This window comes from Alligator sinensis, unplaced genomic scaffold (assembly GCF_000455745.1).
Source record: "Alligator sinensis unplaced genomic scaffold, ASM45574v1 scaffold918_1, whole genome shotgun sequence".
Lineage (NCBI taxonomy): Eukaryota > Metazoa > Chordata > Crocodylia > Alligatoridae > Alligator > Alligator sinensis.
The window spans coordinates 51,091-66,969 of NW_005842676.1; positions in this window are offsets into that span (position 1 = coordinate 51,091).

Genomic DNA, 15,879 nt, shown 5'->3' on the forward strand with positions numbered 1-15,879 from the left:
GGGGGACCACTGCTGGAGTCTGCCCTAGTTTCCCTGATGGGTGAGGGGCCCCAGGGGCAGGCAAAGCCCAGGGAGGGGCTGCATTTGTTGGGGCTGTGAGGCCGTGTGGGACAGGAGAGTTGCTATAGCCTGCAGCCCAGACACTGTTCACAGCAGAGCCGGGGAAGGGGGTCAAAGGCAGGGGGAGGCTGTCTTGCAGGAACTGCAGAAGAGGAATCGCCGCTTGCTGCCCGAAGACTCCAGGAGCACAGAGGTGGACACCAGCACCAGGGATCATCCACAGACCAGGTGCAGGGACACAGACAGTCCCGCTCCCTGAGATACCCCACCAGGGGCAGTGCACACGGGATCCCCAGTACACCATGTGTAAGCGAGAGACCGTGTAAATAAGTTCTTGAGGATTTATTAGTCGGTATATCCATGTGCTTATTTAATGATTATTTGTTATGGTGTAAATAATTAAATCTTGTAAATAGTTTGAGAATTGTCTGCGAGGGTGCTTGATTATAAGGGGAGGCTCTCCACTCGGGGGCACTGCAGCAGCTCCCCAGGGGGGCTGGGCAGGGCTACTGGCTACCGGGTACCCCAGGATTCCATTATTCAGGTTGGGGTGCATATATGCTAGAGATATGAAAGGTATTTCTGCTAGAAGTGTGTAACCCTTGTGATTTTCTCTGTGTTGTCTCTAGTTTGCTCCTAAAGAGCATGAGAAGCTGTTCAGGAACAGATAGCAAGTAAGAAACTCAAATTTAACTTGAGTTTTGTACCTATTTGCTAGTGCTGCAATTCTGTTCATTAAACATGGGTTTTTGGTTGTAACCATGTTGGTCTAAGGACATAGGCAGGCAAGGTTCTTTGAGTAGATGTGATATTTTTCTTTTTGAAGTTGTTGTGTGTGAGGATGAAGTATACAAGTTCAGTGATATTCTGAGGTTTGTACTCTGAGTTGTAATCTTGTTCTTGTAGATATGTGAGGCAGGCTTGGATGCCATCCTGGTGTGGGATGTTGGTGTATAAGCTAGTGATATCCATGGTGGTTAGGAGGTATTGCTGAGAATGTGGTCTATGTTTTTGAGTTTTCACAGGAAGTCTTTTGTGTCTTGGTTGAAACTCGGTCTTTGGGTGATGAGCAGGTTTAAGATGGATTCGATGAAACCTGATATTTCTTCTGTTAGGGTTCCATGGTTTGAAATTATATGTCTGCCACGGTTTTGTTGCTTATAGATTTAGACAGCAGGTAAAAATTCCCTGGATTGGGAAGTGGAGGGATCAGGGGCTGAAGTTTTTCTTTTAGTTCCAATGGAAATGATGTGATGGTGGTTTTGAGCTTTGAGGTGAAAAGGTGAGTTGGATGAGCCTACGAACTTCACTTCATAAATCTACAGGATACAAAAAATCATGGACTCAATATAGATATTGGATTTATGACACATTACAACCTGCCTGACATCTGATTCACCAGGTACCTACCAGACCTGACCTTTTACACTTCTTTTTTCCCTCCCCTTCTCCTCTCCCTTCCCCTCCTTTTCTGCCCTTTGTCTTCCTAATTTTCAGCTATTTCCTTTTTCACAGACAGCATCTTCTCTACCTTTAATTACTACCACTATAGAGTCTCCCTTACTCACCTTTGGCTTATCCCTCCTCTCCCCTCCCCTCCCTGCCACCCTCCTTCTTTGCCTTACCTTTTGTCTTTCTAATTTCTACCTATTTACGTTCTCACTGACATCCTGCCACATTTTTATCTTCTCTCATTCCTTGGAGTCTCAGAACAGCGGACACTTCCTATGCCTGAAGAAGGGTGATTATACCCAAAAGCTAGCTAAGAACTTTTTTCCAATTACTCAGTTCGTCTAATAAAAGATGTAGCAGTGTTAAAATTGTACCCACCTGAATGGGCTTCCCTGCAGCGGGACAGTGTATAAGGGGGGAGAGAGAGTTTGTCCCAGTAGGGACACCATTTGCCCTGAAGCCAAATGAAGCTGCTTTGGAGGCAGCCGTCTTGGAAGTGGGAAAAGTGATGTAACCCCAGCAGGGGTTTTGAATATGAGGAACATTAGCAAAAAGTCCTATTACATGGAAACCCCTTAAGTTCGTGAGGGGGATACCAGCAGTGGGGACCCACCCACGGCTCCCATAGGAGGGATACAGAAGCAGTCCCACTTCCTGAGAAACCAAGCCTAGGGGGCAGTGTACACAGTAAGGCTGTGTGAAGCTTCGGGTGCTGATTCAATTCGGAGGAGATTCGGCCCAATTTGGTGACTGAATCTCCGAATCGAATCAGGAGACCAATAAAAAGGTCCGAATCGATCTGAAGCTCTCTGAATCAATTCAGAAAAGATTCAGAGACCTTCAGAGAGATTTGGAGATTCAGGCAATCCCCACTTGCTGCCTCAGGGAGCTGGACCCGGACTCCGTGCTGGTAAGTAGTGGGGGGCTAGAGCAGGGGGAGAAGACCAGGTGGGGACCCCCACCATCCCCTTCCTGTTCCCCCAGCTCCTCTGAGCACCCATGCTCACTGTCCCAGCCCTGTCAATGGCTACACTGCCCAGCCCTATCATCCCAACACTTAAAAGCCCCGCACTCACTGGCCCCTGTGAGGTAGGGGATGGGGGGTGGCAATCCCCGTTGCCCTGAGCTGCATGGAGGGCTCTGCCATGAGCCCCTATCCTCCCCCACCGCTCTCCCAGACCCGTCAATGGCTGCCCTGCCTGGGCCCATCGTTCTGGCTCTTAAAAAAAGCCCACACTAACCGGTTACTGCATTGGCCATTAGGCTTCTGGGGGCTCATGGCAGAGCCCCCCCACAGAGTTCAGGGCAGTGGGGGGCAGCAGGGATCATCCCCCCTCCCCCACTTGGCAGCAGCCGGAGAATGCAGGGCATTTTTTTAAAGTGTTGGGACGCTGGGGACAGGCAGGGCAGCCATTGACAGGGCTTGTAGAGTGGGCAGGGGATGGAGCCTGTTTAATTTGTAGATTTGACCACTTCAGTGCCAGGCTAATCTCAGAATCAGATTCAGCCAAATCAATTCGGGACAGTGATTCGAATCACTGTCCCCCAAATCAGCCAAATCCAAATCCAAAGCGAATATTAGCCACTTCACACAGGCCTAGCACATAGGGTCACCATAGTTACCCTTGAGCATAAAAGTTATAGACTAGGTGTTTAGATAAATTCTTGATGGGTTATTAGTTGGTGTATCAATTTATTTACTTATTGGTTCCTTATTTAGTGTGGGTAATCTGTATACCTTCCCCTGGTATAAGGTGCATCAGATGTCATTAATCCTTAAGCCACCCTTGCCTGGTTAAGTTGTCTCACATTATTTGTTTTACTGTATTAGTTATATTTTATCCTGTAAATAATCAAGTGCTGTAAATAGTTTTATAATGATCTGCAAGGTTGTTTTGATTGTCAGGGAAGGATCTCCACTCAGAGACCCTGCACCAGTTACCCAGGAAGCTGAGCCAGGGTCACCAGCTACTGGGTACCCCAGGATCCCACTATTCAGGTGAGGGTGCATGTAGCGCTGCACCTCAGGGTTACAAAGATATCACATCTACTCAAAGAACCTTTCCTGCCTATGTTCATTCAACATACCTTTTGAGCACTTTAGCCAAAATACCTTTTCTAATTTAAAAGTTTGTTTCAGTATGAGATTGCAAGAGCCAAGTGAACTTTTTAAGCCATGAATCATTTGGAAATTTTACGTAAGATTTCAATACTAGATTATATTGCTGAATCTTCTTAACCTTTATCACGTATACATCATGGCCCCCTTTTTCTTTTCGTAGGCTGTCTCTAATGGTTTAGCACTAAATAAATGTTGACTAATACTAGGTTGTTTTCTGTGCCGGATGTCAGTGGAGGATAAAACATTTAATATTTCTCAGTTCTTTGCTGTTTGCAACTCAACTGCTTACAACCTAATTAAATAAATCGGTCCTCAGACAGCAGGTAGCATATCTTTTCTGTGTATGCTAGCCAAAGGTCTGATGCTTAATATCCTTTAAATGTGCAGAATATTAATTTAATTGAATTATTCTGGTACCTACGAGCTACAATTAAGGAGGATGGCCTCATTGTACTAGGTGCTGTATGATCACAGGACAAAAAGGAAATCTCTGCCTAAACCTCCTGTAGGCCAAACGAGCCTTTGTGTTTTCTTCCATGCTTTCTTTAATGCTTGGGAAGAGAACCCTTTAAACATCCTCAAAGTTTACCTCATTTTAAGCTTTGAAGAGCCCTGAAATGAAGATAAGTAATTTTTTGTTAGAGGGAACCCATGAAGAGGTGAAAAGAGGGCTGATGTGTTTAGGAACTTACAATCCAAGTACAAAACCAGGGATACCATGCAGAAATGAACAGAAACGTGGGGAAATAAGATAGTATTAGTCACTGGGATATCAGTAATTTTGTACTTAAGCAGTCTAACTATGGCCAAAGTTTTCTGAAAACAAAGATGACAAGGCAGACTTGCACAAGTTCTCATGAAGCTCCTTCAAAGTGCGAGGGACAGCCAGGGAGGAAGCATGAAGGTACTTGTGAAAAAATTTAATGAGCAAGTGATGGAGGCCAGCCTCATTAGTTCATCAGAGATGCAAATCAAGTTTATGGGACTGCAAGTGAAGGCAGGGTAGAGATATGTCAAGTGGAGCCTTTAAAGCAAATATAGTTTACATTTGATACAACAAAGGAAGTGGGGTGTGGAAGGGAGAAAATGAGGTGGTCACATGATTAAAACATAGACAAATATTCCGGATGGATATATATATGGTAGAGAAAGATTGCGCTTGCCAAAGGCAGAGAGAAATTTGCTGAAGTAGCTTAGCTATGAGATACGTGGAATCTGGACAGGAGTAATAGATGTTTGCAGAGACATTATGCAGGAAAAAAGGGTTTATGAGGTCTGAAACAAGATGATACCACAGTTGTCCACAGTAATTGAGAAAGAAGCTGGTGAGGAGGACTTGGAGAGAGGATGTGTTTTAATTATGTTGACCTTGAGCAAAGGCTGATTACTGTTCCACTGATACTCCCATGCAGTTATTCCCAACTGTGAACTTCCTTGTCCTACTTCTTTTCTTAGGAGGAAATGGTTTTGTCTCTTCGCTTTTTCTTTAATGAAAAAAATGTGCAACATACAAATGGATACTGCTTACCATGTGGTGAACAGACAACAGTCTGCTCATACTTAAAAGGATCAGGAGCACCCTAGGTTACTTGCTTTTCCCAGTCATATACGAAGAGGACTGATACTTCATTATAGTAATTCACTGTGGCTTATTATCAGAATCGTCAGATGGTGAGAGAAAAGCCATGCTTCTGGTGTCTGCATCAGAGCTGTCACTTGTAGGCTGTACTGGGCTCCAGCACATCTATCTTTCTGGAAGCTTCTTTCCATCTTCTCTACTGTATTTTCTGTTCACTTTTACACTTCTGTACTTGCCAATGACAGGAAAGTGTAGATAGAAACAGAACGATAGATTTATTTAACTGTTCCCAAAGTCCAAACACATTCTGGTAAGGTGTGTGGCAGTGTTTTGTAATAAAGTCTAAACTAAGTCTGTGCAAAGGTACTCATGTCTCAGTTATTAGCATGTCAGAGATGACAGTGATCCTTGCCAGGCAACAGAAACTACGATATCACTACAAATGTAATGGAACACAATGTTTATCATCAAAGGACACTAAGGAGATTGTGTTCCCCAAACTCCCAAGTGCCAGGGCCCTGACCTATATAGTTGGTGCAGATTTACAACTACCACGTTCTAGAGCTCAGGTAGAGCCCTGGTTGAATTCTTACTTGATTAGGAAATGGCAATAATACTATGTGACCAGTAAGGTATATATTTGCGGGAAATGCATTAGCAATTGCAGACAGTAAATACATTTGGAAATATCACTCAGTGGTTGACTATCACCTTTCCACATATGGAGTAGTTCCCTACTCTGTGTCACCCATTTATTATCATTAGAGCCACACACTAAATCAGTGCACATCATAAGGAAAGATAGCAAAATATGGTAACAATTTACAAACTGAAAAAGATTTGAAATGGACTATCAACCTTACAATCCATTCATCTAACCCATACTCCCTTTACTTGCTTGCGAGAATGTTGTGGGATACAGCCTCCCACAATGTTCTCACAAGCAAGCTAAGGAAGTATGGGTTTGACAAATGAATTGTAAAGTGGATAGAAAACTGGCTGGATCATCAGGCTCGAAGGGTAGTAATCAGTGACTCTGTCTAGTTGGCAGCCAGTATCAAGTGGAGTGTCCCACAGGTTGGTCCTGAGGCTGGTTTTATTCAATGTCTTCATCAACAACCTGGAAGATGGAATAGAGTGCACTGTCAGCAAGTTTGTGGATGACATCAGATGGGTAGAGTAGCAGATACTCTGGAGGGTAGGGCTAATATTCAGAGAGAACTCAATAAATTGGATTTACTGTTCTTCCTGATGTACTTTTTAAATTCAGTTCTATGAAAAAAAATTGTAATTCTTTATTAACAGCTATTAACATATTATTTTAATTAATTAAACATTTTTGTGATTATAATGAATATTTTATTTAAATAATAAAAATAGAGGCACTGTCTCTTCAGTGAATATTTTAATGTACATCCACAAATTGAATGGGTCTTTCTGTCAGAGACCTTAGCTACCTGAGAAAGTTTTATCAATTATAACCAGCTGTTATAGCTCCCAATGTGGATGCTTTTATTCCAGAATAAGACTTTTATTTTTGGTTTATCTTAAATTCTGTCCCATATGCTAAAACTAAAAAGGCACTCTGATTTTTGGAATAAAAGTACTTGCTTTGAGAATGACTGGGGACAAGGGTGTATTATAATTATAATCCATATTAATTCATACGGTGGGAGCTTTCGTGTGTAGTCAAGGCATAATACTAATGGACTGTATATTTTTCTTCATTAATCCCTGAAATGAGATTAACATAAACAGAAACTTCTGGAAAAAAATATCTTGATTTCTTTTCTGTGACCTCATATAAATATAAATCAATATGTGTTTAACTTATTTTGTATGCATGGTATGTAAGTTGATTTAACACTTAACTGTGGAACAGTCAGTTAATAAGCCTTTCTCTTTGGAGACATGAGTTTAAAACTAGCACAGGAATTTGGACTGGGAATTCGACGAATAAATGCATCTTAGTCTTTAGTGAATACTTTGTCCATATCATGAAACTTAAACTGTATAATACAATAGTAAAGATAAACCTAGGCCCACAGGAGCAAGACAAGTATTGAAGGGCAGCAGTTATTTGCATGATTTGGGTTGGGGACAGGGACATACAGGAACTTTCTTGCAGTGCCTGACTGTCGGTGCCGTCAAGCAGTTTCATAGTGCTCCTGGACAACCAAACTATATATTTTATTATTGAAACATGCAACACTTTCTCATTGTAAGGTACTTGTAACCTTTAAAACACTGAGAAAAGGTCTTGAGTTCTTGTCTATTTTGAATGTGACAGTTTTAAAACCATCTTGTCATACAATTTTAACCATTTTAGTGTAAAGTTATATCAAATGTAAATATTAATATCTTAATTGCCATTGTGACATTAACATTTTTAAAACTTTGTTGTCTATTATTATATTTTTATTGGTATTATAGCAGTATTAATAATATAGTACCGAGGCACTAACCAAGTTGAGGATCATTTTTGCTAGGCATTGTATAAGGCATACAGTAAGAAGTGAGGGCAGCTCCTATCCTGAAGAGTTACAAGGAGAATGAAAGGGGCAAAAAAGTCGCACCTTTCTGTTAAGAGCAAGGAAATGATATGTTGGTCCACCAAGATGCAGACAGGAACATCGGCGGAGCCCAGAATTAACTCCAAAAACAGCCTTTCTCTCTGTGACAAGGTAAGTTTTATAACACATTATTTTACCACAGACACATTTTATTTTCCATGAACAATGCAAATGCATTTCATGCTGTGCAGCAAAAAGAGGCAACTAAATGAAAACAAATGAGCATCTGTCTTTTGGAGGCAAATCCCTGCAACAGTGAATGTGCAAGAGGTCCTTGGTCATTAGTATAGTCTCACCAGCCAGAATGCCCTGGTGGGTTACAATAAGACTACGTGAATGCACAAGGGTAGCAGGATCACTCCATCCACTGTCCTTGGCTTTTAAGGTACAGCCGTATTTCTGACAGGATCATCGTGTAATCAAAGAAAACAGTGTTAATGGATAATAAAGGGCAAGGAGATGTTCACTGACCAGCTGATGCATATAGGGGTTTTTATGTCTTATCCATAAACATACAAAATATGAAGAGAGACCCCTGGGAGGCAGTGACACTAATGGAAAAGTTAAGTGTGAGACAGTACAACTGTACTGGATGCCTTGTATTCAGAGCTGGTATTCATTTAGACAAAGCAATCTGGAACTGTCAGTTAGAGATATAACCTCTACGCTCACCTTTGTAAATTATCATAGATATATCGCCTTAATAACAGGAATTCATGCGTGTATGTTTGTGTTGGAGTTGAGTCTTGATTTACTAGGTTAACTTGCAGTTTGAAAGGGAACATTTTATTCATGTATTTTAGGAAGCTTCTTTTTTTTCCCATTTTTGTTAACAGCTGATCTTTCTGAAAGTGATCAAAGTGAAAATATGCAAGGTTATGCTAAATAGGAGCACTTGATTAATTAAGTACTAGGTTGTGGTCCTGTGTCTAATCCAACTACTGCATATAGCTATCTGAATAAATCTTGATAGCATCTAAATACTCCTACTTAATTTTGGCTCTTGAAAGGGAGGTTAATAAGGATTTTTTGTCACTTCTGGTCACAGTTATGCATATAATATAGTGAGTAAGCTGGTCGCCATCTAAAATTTTCCCCTTTTTAAAAGGGGTGACTTCACACTCCTGGGACTTAAAGTCTGCAGAGACTGATCCTGATTTGGCGGCCCAAAACGACATGCCAATCACTCCTCCACACCAAACTGATTTTCAAGCTTTTGTGCATTGGCCCCTACCTTTTCCTTGCCTGTATACGCTGTACTCTCATCACATTTTCTTCCTTTATCTGATTCACTGAAGTGTACTTTGACAGAAAAAAGTTGATGTTAGCTTCTCCTCCTATCAGAACCTCTGTGAGCTTTTCTCAGAAATTTGAAACATTTTGGTACTTATTTACCTGCCTTTTGTGAATAAACGCGCACACACACACACACACACACACACGCACACACACGCACACACACACACACACACACACACACGTGTGTGTTTGTATTTCTATTAGGGCTGACAAACTATTAAAAAATTAATCGCAATTAATTGCAAGATTTTAAAAATAGCGGCAATTAATCACAATTTGAATTGCATAGTTAAACAATAATCACTCCCCCCACCCACCTGGAGCCCGTGCACCTGCAGCTCCTCCCCACCACCACCAACAGTGCACAGCCCCAGCCCTGCCCCTGGCCTGCCCCATGCCAGCTCTGGACTCACCCCAGCTGGAGCAAACCAGCTGGAACCCGAGCAAACATCCCTGACCCTGGCTTGCCCTGTGCCTACTCCAAACTCACCTGCCTATGCTGAGCAGTGGCCAGGCAGAAGCTGCTGCTCAGTGTGGAGGAGAAGCGGCTCCTCTCTCTCACCACTGCTGGGCTCTTGTTGCTGCAGCCACCCAGAGCCCAAGCCGGGGCTGCCCTGTGGCTCATCTGCACTACAACCACAGCCTCACTGGGTGGCCTGGAGGTGGCTATCTATGGTGGCTGCAGCGAGGAGCCACAGGGCAGCCTGGGCAGCTGCAGCAAGCAAAGCCTGGCAGTGATGAGGGAGAGGGGCCGTTCCCCCCTCCTCCCACTGTCTGAGTAGCAGCTTCTGCCTGGCTGCTGCTCAGCATGGGCAGGTGAGTCTGGAGCAGCAGCTGGGCAGGTCGGGGTCAGGGCTGTGCACACAGGTTCTGGCTGGTCTGAAGTTGGTCTGCTCTGCTGGTCCAAAAAATGTGTGTGATTATTGCGATTAAAAAAATTGACACATTAATTTGTTTTTGCATTAATCGCATAAGTTAACAGCAATTAAGTGACAGGTGTGTGTGTGTGTGTGTGTGTGTGTGTGTGTGTGTGTGTGTGTGTGTAAATAAAATATAGGCACAGAGAAAGAGGCTATTTCATGAAGTAGGCATCCTTTGCTGTCTTTATATATGAAAGGACCGTGCTTATGAAACCATAGATCTGTCTCCTTTGTATTTTTAGACTATACCACAGACAAGCAAAAGTAATTTCATGTCACATTAAACAAGGGCTAAATCCCTTTATTTTTTGCATTATAGGAAACATAATTCACCTATGTCAGTGAATCTAGTTAATAACACTTGGAATTATTACCCTTTTGAACAGAAAGTCCTGCTCATCCTTAACTGTATGGGACTGGATCCATTTGTAGCTGTGCATAATAATAAAAACAATTTAAAACACATTAAAAACATTTAAAAGACCACTCCAAAAGCTTAGAGCTAGCCTCTTACACATTAATTCATGTTGAGTAGTAATTTACCCTCATAATTGTCCCAATGGGACTACATGCATAGTGAGATACTATTCAGTGTGAATAAGGAAAGTGGAATTTGCTGCTTAATAAATAATATCATGCAAAGTGTTACTGTGTGTGTTTGCACTGCATGTTTATCCTAGCCCAACAGTCTTCCTTCCAATGTGTGATTTTGTCCCATTACTTAGGCTAACCACAGTATTCTCCATTTAACTCTGTGTGTGGGGAGGAGGGTAGGGGAGGGTAATTTTTCCAACTATGCGCAGCATCTAAGTAAAAGTTTAAAGCCTGATGTTCGCATTTAAAAACAGGAAGCACCCATAGTTTAAGGCATGGGTTAGCAACATTTTAATAAAATGGGCTGCAGCTTCTGACCTGGCCATTGGTGTGGACCACCATTCTGCTCTGCCCACTCCCATGATGGTGAACATAAGTTGTAGTGAAGAACAGCTCTCCAGGCAAACTGGAGCAACCAGATGGAGTGGTCAGAGGGAACTGGTGCACCATTAGAAACATGCAGATCAGAGCAAACAGGTGGTTAATAAAATGTGGACTGGATAGGACCTTTGTGGGTTGGACGGAAACCTTTTTGTGGGTCAGATCAGGTCCACAGGCCATCCGTTGCTGACCCATTATCTAAGGGACAGAGACTGAGTTGTTGTAAACTAGCTACGGAGGCTTTACGATGCTCATATGTAAAATTAGAATATGGGTTAATTCTCTTATGACAGTAGGCAATATTATTACACACCAGTTTGGAGTTGTGTAAAATTCCCTATTTTCAAATTGACGTATCCTTCACCCACTTATCTGATGGACATTTAACTTGCATTAGTTAAGATGTCACAGGATCTAGTAGCCTGACTTATTTGCCTCTGCCTCATCTTTCACAGCCAACAAAATAATGAGAAAATAAGTTCTAGATATAACAGGCTCTTTTTTACCTCTTATGACTTTTCAAGGACAAGACTCTACTATGTTTAGATAGTAGTTTGAACCTTGAAGAAAGCATGGTCTGGCTCCCAATTCTAGTTCGCTATGGCAAGGGGTCAGAAGCTCTTCTGAATAAATTCAGGAAAAAGGGGGAAAAAATCCTCTTTCTCAGACCACTCTGTTAATTCTATTTAGATAACCACTTGAGAAGAATGAAAATAACTGGATGAAAATGCCCAGCATTTTATCTCTCAGCTTGGTTTTGAAATCAATGTATCTGGAAAAAAATACTTTCATTTGCTTCCTACACAAGTTTTCTGACCAAACTGACGTTCAATATGTAAACCATATTTTGTTTGCATTACCACTGAGTTTGGTTTAGAGTTTCCATGAGAACTGTACCCTCTTACTCCAATCTTGAACACCTTCCTATCATTCAGTATTTTAAGTCCCAAGTAGTAAGAGCTTACAGCCTAGAATAAGGCTGCACAGAGCATATACTGTAATAGGAGCTAGTACGTCTGCACCTCACTCTTTCTTGTGTAGGCTCTTATGCCTTATTTTCTCATTCCCCCTGAAGGAACTGTCAAGTTTACTCAGGTCGTCAATGAAGGTATGTCCTAATGGAAACCAAAATGTGTTCCAAGGTCCTTTGCTTGCCAAGGATGAAATGATATTTTTGATGTCACATAAGTCTTCAAACTTTAGGTTTTTTAGTCTAGTGAATAGAGGCCTTGAATTAATAAATAGTTTAACTGAAGTAAGGAGTCTTCAATGAAAAAAGGTTCATTCTTTATTGCATTTCCTTAAAATGAGATTATAACTCTATCTATAGGATTTGGACACCCAACAATTTCTGAGTGTTGAGCATCCATTCTTATGAGACTACTTTGAAAAATGTCAGTCTTCACCTTTCAATTGTACTCCCATAACAATGTAAACAAGGTCATCTCTACAACTGAAAGGACACAATTACTTTTCTCTGAAAAAAAAATGGTAATGCGAACAGTTTGAGAAGGAAATTAAATAAGATGTCTTCTTATAGGATATCTTCCTAATCTCTGGTGAATGTTTCCCGACAAAGGGCAGCAGGGTAGCATCTTCACTTGCAGGCTTCACTACACTGTTCCCAATTTCACTCTTTGTAACTATTCCTTACCATTAGCTGGCAGTAGTGCATATTGACACACAAAATCTATTTCTGAGCTGAGCACTTGACAGCCAGGCTTCAACTAGCAAAGCCTTGGGGGCTGAGGAGGGGGGGGTGTGGAACCAGCACATTTTTGTTGACAGCAGGAACTATTGACTATTTCTGCTGAAGAATCCTGAGCTCTGGCCACAGTATGATGAAAACATGAACAAGAGAGACAGGTAGAAAGTGGCTGCTTCTTTCATGGAAGCTACCTGCTGTCAGTCAGCTTGGCAGCCCATTTTTGGCAACAGCTGCTCCATGGGATAAATTGAAGAGACCATTAAAAAGATTCACCCCCTCTCTACTCTGGCTTCTGTATCTGACATCTCATTGCTGGTGGGATCTAGTCATGATGAAAGTTTAGTTTACCCTGACAAGATAGCTTTTTCTTCAGACTATTAACCTGATCACTGGCCTGTGACAGAATGGGGAAGGGAAAAAATAAAAAAAAAAAGAGAGAGGAAGGCTGGCATGAAGTTGTCTGTCTGTTTACCCCACCTCCTTGTCTCTGAGCTCGAGAGCCATTCTGTAACAGAGATCAACATGAACGTATTTCACACACATTTCCCTAAGCTCAATTACCATATTTTTAAAACTCTCCCTTTTGACATCTCTGATCTCTGAGAAGATAATTCATTGCACTCTGTATAATATTACTGTGTTGTAGAGTGAAGCTGGCTGAACTGACTGCAAAGGTTACTAGATTAAATGCAGGTAACAGTTATGTATTGTTGGTTGTAATTTACTGACTGAAGTGGGGAGGGTGACACTGAGGTTGGTATGGTTTTACAGCATGAAATAGTGTTCTCTGGTGAAATGAGGATACTTTGCACTGATTAAATTATAAGAAATGTGCACCTGGGCTGCATAAATGTTCCTTCAGTATAGGTTGACTGATACCATAACTGATGTACATTGTAATTTCAGCATCATATGAAAGCTTAATATATGTAATTGTGAGTTCCATTTTGTTTTAAATTATAAACATGGAAAATGGTCTTATTGATGAGTCCTTGTTGGTTTGCTCTACATATGAAAATGGTCATCTGGAAGGAGCTAAGCCATTCCAATTTACTGTCATTATTTACTTCTATGTGAGATGTTAGAATGGCTGAATAGCTCAGTTCAGCTACTCAGCTATTGGACAATCATATTTTGATTAGTAACTTTTAATTGGAAAGAGTTTAGTAGGATCTCAGTATTCCTTAATATGCAGTACTCTGGGATGAGGTGAATGGATGGGAAGGAAGAAATGCAGCCTCTTTTCCTCCTTAACTTCTCCTTAATTCCTTAAAACCTCCTCTTTGATTCCTTAACTTCTCTGATTCCTTAAGGCTCTAGCAAGAAGAATTTCTATGTATAGGATTTGCTACTCTATGCAAAAGAGTAGCATAAACTATGCTAGATTGACTGTGGTGGAAGAGGAAGCAATTCAAGCTTTTGGCTGCCAAGTGACTTTATTCAAACAAGTTTCTGTAAAATGTTAGGTGCTTAATTTAATATAATTTCAGCAATGTGGTTCCCACTAATTTAGTCAAATGAGACTCTTTGCCCTGCTGTAGGGGACACTGCAATTTAAGGCAATTGAAAATAAATGTTGATGATTAGCTATGGGTGTAGTAAGGGAAATGAAAGAAGAGAACCATTAAAGCAATGATTATTTCAGTTGTGATCTCTTCTGAACTCTCTGTGGAGTGCTTTTAACATACATTAAACTACTAAGACTAGAGAACCAAAATAACTTATTTTCAAACTTAGTGTTGGGTTCTGTCTTGGTTTATCATCAAAGAGAACTGGAAGAGCTTGTAGATAGTCAAAAGAATCTCACTGTTAGGTTAATGATTCTTCTTTTGTATTATCATAGATAAGCTAAGCATTTTATAAATAGCAAAAGGAAGTAATCTTTTTCTCTTGTCTATTAGCTACAGGATAATATTTCTTGTACCTTGTTCTTATTTTGCTTATTTTATCTTGCTGGGATCCTTTGACCTTAGCTGACTTCCTGCCCCTGGGCAGGGTGCTGGACTTGATGATCTTTGAGGTCCCCTCCAACCCTAACATCTATAAAATCTATGAAATATTTCTAGGTGGAGTCACTGGTCTGTTTTGTCTGCTGTTTAGCTCAAGCTATGTCTATTTTTTTCTCTCAGACTTGAGAAAGGGTACTTGGTTCTCAAAAGCTAGTTTATATAGTTGGTAGAAATATAATTGGTCTGATAAAGTTATCACCTGCAAAAATCTTTGCCTGTTACATAAAAGATGCCACGCATTGGGCAGTCTAGAGATTAAAAAAAAGAATGAATAAAAAAGAATTTTAAATCCAGATTAAATTTTGCTGCTTCTCTTGATTTATCATGGTTGATTTGATCCAAGTTTTCTGGTGTTTAGTAAGAGAAGCTGTTGAAAGCCTAGTATAATTTAGGTTATTAATACCCTATTCAAATTCATTACCAAAAAAATGAAATGTAATTCCTTTGCAGTGCTTTGGCTAACATCCTAACCTTTACATGCCAAAAAAACCAACAAAAACATGTTGCTTCTTCATGCTGCTTCTTTGGTTCCTTTATGTTCTTGGTTTCTTCTCACTTACTTGGTTGGTGGCTTGAAGAGATGAAAAAGCTGATCTGGGATGGGTGCTATGAACTTGAGGGATAAGAGTAGTGTCTGTTGCTTGTGTATTTCAGTTTTCTATTCTTTTCTATTTCTACAGTTCCATTAGAAGTGAAAGAAATGTCTCTTTTAGACATTGGGCTAGAATCACAATTTAGCTGCTGTCATCGTTTATTGGCTCAGTGTCTTCCTGGGTTGGTTTTGCAAGCTGTTTTGGCTCACGAATAGGTGACATGGTGCAGAACTATAATTTTTCTTCAACCCAGTAATACTTCCTTTGTCTTTTGTGGTGCTAAGTTCTCTCAATGTATTTAAAAATAATTTTGACTTTTTTCCCTTTATTCACTCAATGTTCTGCAGGGTTTTCAGCCTGAAGAAGGGTACTTGTGCCCAAAACCTTGCAAAGAACTTTGTTCCAACTGCTCAGTTGGTCTAATAAAAGATATCACATCTACCCAAAGAACCTTGACTGCCTCAATTTTCTGAGATTTCTTTAGCTTCATAGATTCATAGATGTTAAGGTCGAAAGGGACCTCAATAGATCATCGAGTCCGACCCCCTGCATAGGCAGGTAAGAGGGCTGGGTGTAGAAGAGCCCAGAT